The sequence below is a fragment of the Nematolebias whitei genome, chromosome 19, assembly GCF_014905685.2.
Source record: "Nematolebias whitei isolate Nwh7 chromosome 19, NemWhi1, whole genome shotgun sequence".
Lineage (NCBI taxonomy): Eukaryota > Metazoa > Chordata > Actinopteri > Cyprinodontiformes > Rivulidae > Nematolebias > Nematolebias whitei.
Window position 1 is genome coordinate 15,827,177 of NC_056516.1, and position 10,924 is coordinate 15,838,100.

Sequence of the window (10,924 nt, forward strand, 5' to 3'; positions counted from 1 at the left end):
ATCCATCCATCCATCCATCCATCCATCCATCCATCCATCCATCCATCCATCATCTTCCACTTGTTCCAAAGTCAGGTCTCGGGGGCAGCTTGAACAGGGAGGTCCAGACATCTTTTTCCACAGCCACCTCTTCTAGCTTTTCTTGGGGGAACCCAAGGCGTTCCCAGGCCAACTGAGAGACGTAGTCTCTCCAGCGTGTCCTGGGTCTTCTCCGGGGTCTCCTCTCAGCTGGACATGCCCGAAATACCTGCCTAGGGAGGTGTCCATGGGACATTCTTACCAGATACCCGAACCACCTCAACTAGCTCCTCTCGATGTGGAGGAGCAGCGGTTCTACTCCGAGTCTCTCCTTGATAACTGAACTTCTCACCCTGTCTCTAAGGGAGAGTCCAGCTACCGTGGACACTGGACATACAATAATATATTGGTAAACTTGCGTGAGTGTTACATTTTCCTACCAAAAAATATATATCACTGGGGGAGTGGTGGCGCAGAGGTAGAGAAGGTGGGTCTGTAATTGGAAGGTCACCGGTTCAACTCCCACTGACGACAACATCAAAATGTGGGTGGGAAAGGTGAAACACCCACACCTGACTCCACCCTCATTTGTCCCACTCTGGGCCCTTGAGCAAGGTCCATAACTCTCTACTCTCTGCTCTCCCAGGTGCCCTAGATGGCAGCTCTCTGCTCCACACAGAGGGCTGTGGTAGCTCAGTGGCCTGTGGTTGTGTCAGGAAGGACATCAGACGTAAAAACAATCTCCAAATTTTCATGTAAGTTAGTTCGCTGTGGTGACACCTGAAGGAGGGAGCAGCCAAAAGAAGAAAAAAATATGTATATATTATGTTATTACAAATTTATAGATAAAATTTTCAAGGTATTGAAATGCCAATTAAAAATATTGCACTTTTGTCGGACAGCTTTAAAAATGGCGTCCATTTAGAGATTTTGATTGGCTAATGTGAGTTTTCTCAAAAGCTGACTTCACAGCAACATCCATGCCAATTTTTTTTTATTTTTATCTTGCATTCACATTTGAACGAATCTGCTCAACTATTCCTTCAGGCAGTCAAGTTTTATTGTTTTCTCTGCTCTCCAGCAGGACCACGGTTAACTCCAGCAGAGCCAGACTGAAGACCTCATTAAATCATTCAATCAGTAGTAGAGTCTTCTTATTCCTGCTATTTATTTTTAACACTGGAATGGCAAGTTTGGTTTGTCCCTGTGACTAATTGTACACACTACTGGTGATCCTGAGACAACTGTTTTGATTATTTTATGGGGAAATTTCCCTCTTTTAACAGGAATCACGCACGATGACAAAATGAGGAAAACAACTTGGCATCAAAATGAGGGATAAAGAGATCACCTCGTTCTCAAACTCAAGCTTAACGGGATTCATAGATGTTTAAAAACCCTTCTTAACACCATTGTGTTTAAAGATAGCTTAGATGAAACCTTAAAGGATAATTTAGATTTGCCATGAATGGTAAAATTTCTCCTTGGTACAGCAAAATATGCCTGCTTCCATGACCATGTTGTGATGTAGCAGTACATAAGCACAACTACAGATTATATATATATATATATATATATATATATATATATATAACATGTACAGGTTTTGAAAATAAATCTTCCTATCCTGATAATACTTTTTTTATGAATGACTTTTTTCCACGACAGTGCGAAACCATATTCTGCATGCATTACAACACTATGGCTTTAAAGCAACAGGGTGACACAGATAATATATTCTACATTCAGATTGCCTGCAACTGGGGTTAAACAGGAAGATGAATCAAATAGCGTAATAACACCCTCCCAACATATTTCACTTTTTTCAAATTCTGAATGAGGACATAGTATTTGACACACTACACCTTATTATAGCAATACAAAAATGTTCAAAATTTGTATCACCAGAGTTTGAATATGAAAGCTTCACTTTCCTTCACTATGTTAAACTCCTTTGGTACTGCATGCATTCTTTTACATATACAGTGAATTAATCAGGCTGTGATTTGATCCCGTAAATCCCTGTGAAGATTAGGCCAGTGTCAGTACAGGATTATTTTAGTAATTCATGTACTACTGCTTCACCACAGTTAATTTCCCTGTGGGTGAGTGGCAAACGTTCAGTAATAAACCAATGCCAGCTCCCAAATCACAGTGTGTCATTTTTCCACAGTTATCTAGCTCCTTAACATATTTGGTATGCAACGACATAACTTTTTTTGTGTGTTAATGGCCTTGTGAGTAATTATTTTGGGCATACTTCTCCAGTGACTGAGGTATGGGCCCTTATTTCCATTGAGAAACCATTTGCTGAATACAAATAGGATATTTGCATTTGACTGAAACTAAATAAGAAGTCTGATTCCTCATTTATGTTTCTTGTCTTCTGTAAAGTTATGGTGCTACAGGAGAAAACAGCAATAATGGCGACCAAAACAAGGAGATAAATGTTAATTAAGAAGAAACATAAATTTTGTTGTAACTTTATGATGGGTTTAAATTCGGAGAGAATTTGTGAAGTGTAAAACTTATGGCCTCGTTCACACTGGATGACAGCCCTGTTATGATGGCATGTGATGGGTCTACAATGGATTGAGCGTGAATAAAATACTGTGTAGGCATTTTTTGGTTGCAATTATTTTACCCTAGAGCTTGGAGTATTGAGAACTGACAAGACTCCAGAAAGTCTGACAAGGCAGAATACCAGAAAAATGGTAAATGGACTGTACTTCTATAGCACCTATCTAGCTTATTAAGTAACTAAAAGCGCTTTAAACTACAATCTGTACCATCATTAACCCATTCATACAGCACTCTAATATATATTTACAAAGACTAGTGCTTTAGTTCACATTCATACACCAATGGGACACACATGGAGGCAATGAGAGGTTCAGTGTCTTTCCCAGGGACACTTCAGCATATGACTGCTGGTGGAATCAAACCCCCAACTCTCCCAGTGGAGGATAACTGCTCTAACCACTCAGCCACAGCTGCCCCCCCCAAAAAAGAAGTGATTTTACAGTGTAGTAGGTGTCTGGAGAATTAAAAAAAATCTACAGGACAACAGAAGGAGAGTTTAAGCTGTTCAAGGTCGGCAGGTAAGTGTTCTCAAGTGGTTTGAACATAAGATAAGTTCTTGTGTGTTTCTGTGTTGCAGGTTCAGTGGAAAAATTGTAGGATTCCAGGTTCCATAGTGTGAGGCTGGGATTCCATGTAAGAGGTAGGGAAGATTTAGGAGTGTGGGTGGTTTGTAGACTGAAGGCTGAGTGGAGAATATGTTTCAGAACTTGTTACATTACAGAGTTTTGCTGATGGTTCCCACTCAGGGAAATGGCTGGATGTTTGACAGTATTTTAGCAGATACCCATGAAGGATTCTGAAGATCACACAAAGAGATAACACAACCACTTTGTCCATATATTATCTTTTGTAAAATTTCCCAAAATAATTCAAAAGATTGTAGGTTGCTGTCACCATGTGGCAAATAACGGTCAAACGAAGACTAGTGGTTCACTTCAGCCTTAAGTAGGATAAAAGGTAATCAGCTATATCTGGGATAACCATGAGTCTTCTGCACCGTCCACTCACCAGTTCCTGTAGGAAGGTTGTCAGTGAAAATAAAAAAAATAAAAATAAAGAAATCCAAACAAATGTGTAAGAAGGCTGTTGTGGTTTATCATTGTTTTTAGGACTCCAGTGTTTTCCTTCTGCAGCTTCTTGTGTGCTGGGTGGCACCAATGAGCATCAGCTGTGATCCATAATGAGCTCCATAGGTATAAGAGGTTGTGGAAGTGTTCCTTTTTTTTGCTGGAACATTAAATACCAGTCGGTAATGTTGTCAGCCACCCAGTGTTTTCTTGAATGATATTTGATACTTGCCTGTTTTTCTCTGTGCTTCCTAGTGCCTGTTCCCCTGAGACCAAATTCTGGATTACCTGTTTCTTCTTTGTGTCTCCAAAAGCAAGCCCTACGCTGGAACTCCTGTTATTGTCACATTTTCTTCCCTTCTTGTTATAGTTGTCTCCATGCTCTGTTTTTTCCCTCCGCATGTAATTGTTCACTCTGCTTCTGTCACCCTGTACCCCACATACTCTGCTCTGCCACCGTAATCAGCCTTCATCTCACACACCCGTTCTTCCCCCTTCTTAAGCTCCACCCTCACTCTCAGTCCTCGCCAGATTATCAAACTCTTCCAGATTGTAGATGTCCAGCATTCATGCTTTAGTCTCGTCTGCCTGTCCTGTCTCAACCCCATGCCATGTCTCCTGAATTCTTCGCCTTCCCTGTCCCTTGCCTGATTTGGCTTCTCCTCTCTGACCACGGTACCGACTCTGCTTCCTATTATCACAACTATGACTTACGGATCACGATTTGGATTTGGTTTGGGATTCCTGACCAACGGCTCCTCCCTACTCTATTGGATCTTGCCCCTGGACGCTCCCAAAAGCGACACTTTGCATAATCCTCCCTCTCCACTGCAGCTCAGTCACGGTGGATGACGTCAGCCTCTGTCTCCAACTCCCTGAAAGAGCCCCTCCTTTACCTGACTGTGAAGGTTAGTGACTTCTCAGTAAAATTCAGAACCTTCACATTGAAGCCTTGATAACTAATCTTCGGTCAGAAGACTGGACCTGCTCTCGGACCCAGACCTCCACTAACAGCAATTTATCAATAAATCTTTTTAACCGTTCCTGTAGTCCGTTGTCGTGCACAAATCCTAAAACACATTCTTGTCAGTTACCTCTGCTTTAATCTCAGACAGTCCTGCTACTCCTCTGTCGCTCACCCTTGGCCTGCCTACAGTTTACTATGGTAACCATCACTATTGCCTCAACCTCTCCATCTTGGCTACCAAACCTTCCTGGAATCTTCCACCCTCCTCTCAGCGATGTGGAACCTCAAGAAACATGAAAGGAAAGATATGTTCATATCCTCACCACTGCCTTTCAGAAAGCCATACTTGCACTTCTCATTCATTTTTTTCAGATCCTCCCAGTGTCATCTGCAAATACACTTCACTGTCAATAAATCTACTTCCCTTTTACTCAAGAGTCCCAAGTCTGTTCTTCTCAGTTCATCTGCTCTGGGTATTACAGCCATCGTTATATTGTTGTTTCAGAATACTGGGATTTAAGATGTTGGGCCCATGAACACAAGTGTGGTATAGTTGTTGAATGTAGAACAGGACTGTTTATGTTGGCCTCAGGCTACCTCTGAAATCATAACTTTAAAACAGCACTGAGGTGATAGTAGTGCCAGGGTGGGCATACAGCGTGGTCATAATGAAGGAGAGAATCTCGAGAATGCAAAAAATAGCAGGAAATGTATTTGATGAGTACTAATGGTGTTGCAGTGTGATGGCTGCTTCATACTAAAGGAGTTTTCTTTAGGTTTGTTGCCATGTTTAAAATTAGAGATGGACATCTTGCCCACATACCACAACCAGCACATTCACTGTCCACATCCGACTCATATAATGTCAATAAAAACATCAGAAATCATTAATAAGACCTATACAAAGTTGACAAATACTTTTGCAATGCATTTATTTTGTAGGTGTTTACAGTAGTAGTTCCTGTATGTGCCAGCAACATCGACATGGTAAATAAAACAGACAGCTGCAGACTGTAGAGCTTTTACCAAGATTTGGTGTGCAAAATAAGAGCGTATATGTAAATAGGAAAACAGTTTGCCCAATGTGTGGAAAAACAGCACTTTTCTTTTTTGATTACAACTTAAATCAGCATTTTTAAACTTAACGGCAAAATAAAAAGTTGCACACATCAGAAGCATTTTCCCCAAACTTTCAAATCACCACACAAATGTAGTGAACCAGATGACCTGATGATCTGACCCTCATCTGACCCTGATGACCTCAAATCTACCAGATGGACAGAGACTGTTATTTTCATTGATTTGAATAAGTCTGAGCCATCTGATGAACTTTCTTTCTTGAATTAATCAAGCAGAAAAGACAATTCTTTATAATCATTACTGTCTTACAAATGTTTTGATAATCAAATTGTGTTAGTTTCACTCAATGCTTACAGGTTGAAAAGAACTACTCATTTTTATTTTACATAAACAGTAAGTAATGATTTTTATTCCTCATTCAAAGAAGAAATCACCTGAATATGCATTTCTTGATTTTCTGTCTGAAATGAGCCAAGTCGTAAGTGTGTGAAAGTTGAAGCTTCGGTCAACTAAATGTTTACTGAAGAAGAAATGTCATGTTTTACTATTTGAAAAGATTACCAAGTGTGAGACTCCACGAAGTCTGGTCGACTGCAATAATCTTTTCTGTATGTTGAAAACAATCCTTGACTTTTGATAATAACTTACGTCAAAAAACCACACCTCTTTCTGGTACATCCACGAATCAGAAAGCTCTAAATTGAACCGGAAGTCGACCCAAATAAAATGTGGCAACTTCCCAGTTCATGTTAGAATGGAAAAGATTCGGAGAATGAAAAAGTTCTCAAGGAGTTCAGAAGAGAACTAGAGTTATGGAGAGTTTTGGAGTTGGAGTCTGAGAAGATCTGAAAGAGTCTGAGAGCTGCTGACAATGAAGAGTCAGAGTTGCCGAGAATCCAGAGACGTTTTGGGATCATAATTCTGTTTTGAGCTAACCACGCACGACTCTCCAAGGATTTTAGCTGTTCTCAACGGAGACGCTGATATCAGTTGAAAAGGATTCTTACTGAGGTGATCGATCGTCAACAAGGTAACGGTTTCTTCTTCGACTAAAGTGTACCTGGGACAAGCTGAGATACCTGATGGGAGCGTGCAATTTCTGGTCAAACAGATTAAATTCCCTCACATATTCCTCTGTAAGATAAATCTCAATTTCCTCTTAAACTCACCTCTCTCTCATAAATCAGTACAGATATTTTTAGAAATATCTGAAGCAAAGTCCTCAAATCACCGCCGAGTGATTTGAAGTTCATTATTTGTGAACTTGTCTGTTATTCTTTACACTATTCCACCAAATTAATATAAACAGTGGCTGTAAAACGCTTTATTCTGTTTATAAACAAACTGGTGGCTCGTAACGGTTCATGAATGACTGTTAATTCGTGTAAGATTGATTTTTTAAATGTTGGCATGTTGAAAAAGTAACAGTTTATCAGCTGTGATTGAACGCAGTTGGAGCTGCGCCTTTCAAGAAACGCTGCATGTTCTAAGCGTTGGGCTAGTAATGTTTTAAGAGCTGAATTGTGTCATTAAGTCTTGTGTAAGCTGAAATTGTACGTCTGTTACGTGTAACTAAGCTGGCTTTGAGCTGTGGAAACGCTTTATTCTGTTTAAACTGTGTTCCAGACGCTGTTCTGGTCCGGTTCGGTTCTTTGGACCGGCTCGGTTCTGAAACGGGTTCGAACGAGTTGTTTTAAATAGCTAGAAAGACGTTTGTCACGGAGCGCCGTCTCCGTGCGGCTCAGGGGGTTATTCGTTACAAATCTTAACAGAAAAAGTGCATTTTGATGGTTTAAAAGACGAAAAAGTGACGAACTATTTTACGCTAATCTAACTTGCTAGCTGGAGAAAACGCTTCCTGATTGGTTGAATTCGCTGTTGTGGAGCGCTCTGATTGGTTGAGAAGGCTGACTGGCGTGGCTACGTCACTTCCTCTCACCCTGCGCTGCTTTGCCATTGGTGATTTCAGTCACGTGACCCGGAAATGAAATTCGTTTTCATAGGGAAATAAAATCTGCTTTTTAAAGCTGAAAAGTAACTTTAAAGTGGTTTTGACACGCTGGTCAAGTGCTTCGAAGCTATTTGCTGAAATTTTGCTACGTTAGAGTTTAAAATTCGTCAAAAAACGATGTTTTTAAACAACGCTAGCGATGCTAATTTTAAGCTAAACAGCTAACAACCGGAGCTTAAACTACGCTTAAAATCACTAAATGAAGCTGCTATACTGTCCCAAAAACTCATGTTTGAAGCTATAAAGTCTGATTGCAAAACTTTTGCCACTTTTGTGTAAAAAATCCGTTCAGAAATGTTGATTTTAACCGAGTTTAGCCGAAGCTAACTTCAAGCTAAGCAGCTAACAACAGGATGTCAACCGAACGCCACAGGAAGTTATAGCACCCCTAGTGGACAACACAAACAGTGACGGAGTTATAATTGTTGAGGTAATACTGACATCTCCTGGCGAGACGTGAGATCACAGGTTTCACTTCGTTTTTAGGTAAAGAGTGAAATTAAACGTTTTTTTTTATTTTTCTGTAAGGCAATTTTGAGTTAACAAACTTCCTCAAAGCTGAATAAAACACAGTTATCTTACATTTTAAAAAGTAATAGGTATTTATGCAAAGAAGCATTTACCAAAAACAGTTTTATTTCACTGGTAATCCCTTAAAACTAAGGTACAATAATAAAATTAGAAACTTTTAAAAAAAACAGATACAGTTACAAATATTCACAGAGTTGAATAGTTTACTCATTTTGCTTGAAGGATAATACACGTTTAATTGCAAAATCACTAAATAAGAGTAAATTTATCAGGAAAAAGAGATTTTCTGTTTAATTTGCCACCTAAATAAAATATCTTTCTATTTAATTTTAAATAGAAGCTTTACAGGAGGACAGGAGTAAATACAGTTTTTCTGAAGAAAGACTGATTATTCCTCATCATCAATTTCTTTTCTCTTTTCACCCACCTGGGTTGATGAGTAACTGTTTAAAATAGCAAATTTCTGGAACAGAACGGTTTAAAAAACGTTTTAAACTAATATTGCTGTGAGACTAAAGAAAAATTTGCAGGTTTATAAAAAATTCAGTGTTTTAGAGTAAAATACACTAAAAAACAGCTTGGTACTCTAGTATCTGTGGAAAATAAGCACAAAAAGTAACACTGCCAAAAGAGCGTTTACTTAAATATTCATGAATTGGGGTAAAACCTGAGAAAGGTACCCACATTTGAATAAGTTGACTTATAACAGTACTTCTGTGTAAACCCAAAAAGCTAATAAGTGTGAACACTCAATGACTTGAATACAAATATTTACCTGTAAAATATCTAAAGCTTGCAACTGTTCAAACAGATAAATTGCTACACAGTGAAAACATGACAGGTGTGTTAGAAAAAGATTTTGATCCAAAAGGAATGGCGGACTGCTTGGAAAATGCGTTCGCGCTACTGGGAGCGTCCTTACATTCATATATGATTCAGACAGAGCGCATGAACCCAAAAGAGTTAGTGGACAATCTGAAGGAGGTTGCAGAAAGTGTGACCTCAACAGAAATCACAAAGTCAAGTTATGAAAAGCTGGCTAAAATTGCAATCTTGCTGAAAGAGTCATTCTATAAGGCTGTTGAGAAAACTGATTACCTCAAACAAAGGTTAGACAGTGAAATAGTGTTTGCTCAGGAAATTGAAGAACACGTCCTTCAATTTAAACGTGAACACGAGGCCCGCATAAGACAACATTATGAACAGATGTCTCAAGAACAGCAAAATACAAGTGCAGAAATTGATTTGCTGAACAGCAAACTACAAGTACTTGAGGCGTCACTATCCGAAGAAAGGGATAAAGACAGTGTGCACCAAGCCACGTGTGCAGATAACGAGGTGCTACAACAACAGTTGCAGCTTGCAAAAACTGAACTGGAACAATGCAAAATAGATAAACAAAATCTACAAAAGCTACATATGCGCTTAGAAGGTGACTACTGTACATCCCAGGAACATTTAAAAAAATGTGAGGCGAAACTAATAGCAGCAATAGAAAAAGGTCAGAATGTTGTTCAAGGTGACCCGGAATCCAAACCAGACCTTGAACAAAGTCGGACTAATACACCAATTACTCAACGACCTCTTTACTCACACAGTGCTTTTGAACCCATCCAACCACCTACACAAACGGTCAGAGTAACACCCCCACAACTGATCACGCATGTGAGACCATTGATATCTTCTCCATCAATGGATGACTTGCAAAAAATCTCAAAATATGTACAACGTTTCATCCCTGAACCGTTGGGCTCCGCTGGAACGAAAGCGTACCTCAGAGATCTGGATTTCAGATTGAGAGCTTATCCAAACGCTACGGTAGAAGATAAAATCAGTCTGATACGACTCACTTCGGACAGAGAGGTGTTTACCTTCATCGAGCGCCTACCAGATGCAACGAGAAGGGATTACAAACTTCTGTGCGAAGCTCTGATCAAAGAGTACGACACCTGCGCAGGGCCTGCTGGTTTTCCAGCCGCAGACAAGGTCACGCAGGGCAAGAATGAACATCCAAAAGTTTATTACAAAAGAATCTTCCAAGCTTATTTTGGTAGCAGAAATGAAACCGGAATGGAGGAAGAAGAAGGTTTTAAATTTGTTTTCAGCAAAAATCTCCATCCTGACATTCAAACGTCAGTGCAAATGATGGCAAATTACAGAGAAAAATCCATCAGTGAGATTAAACAGTGCGCTGTGAACGTGTTTGAGGCACGTTGTCATGCCAAGACGCCCATAGAAGTGTTTCCTGGTGTAAAGGTTAAACCCCACTCCCTAGAATTAGAAGGAAGGCGTGCATCGCCACCCCCTCCTAAAAAGGGAGAAAAAAGGCAGTATTTTCAGACTAACAAACCGCATCATGAAGGTGCACGCTGGGACAAAAAGGCTCCTCCTTCAGAGGACGAACGTGATTATCGTAAATGGGACCAGCGGAGGACGCAAAAAAATGGGAACCGAGAGGAACCCCAAAAAGACGTACCTAGCCGCCCCCCACCTCGGACGAAACGTCCAGAGGCGAAAAAATCACAAAAATCCCAGAAAAAGGGCCCTCCACCTCTGAGCTCGGAAGAGACAGAAAAATTGCGTGAAATGTTAGAAGATTTGAAACACACTGACAAGGGAAGCCGACCAAAAGCACTATGCAGTGAGGTACTCACTACAGCATCTCTG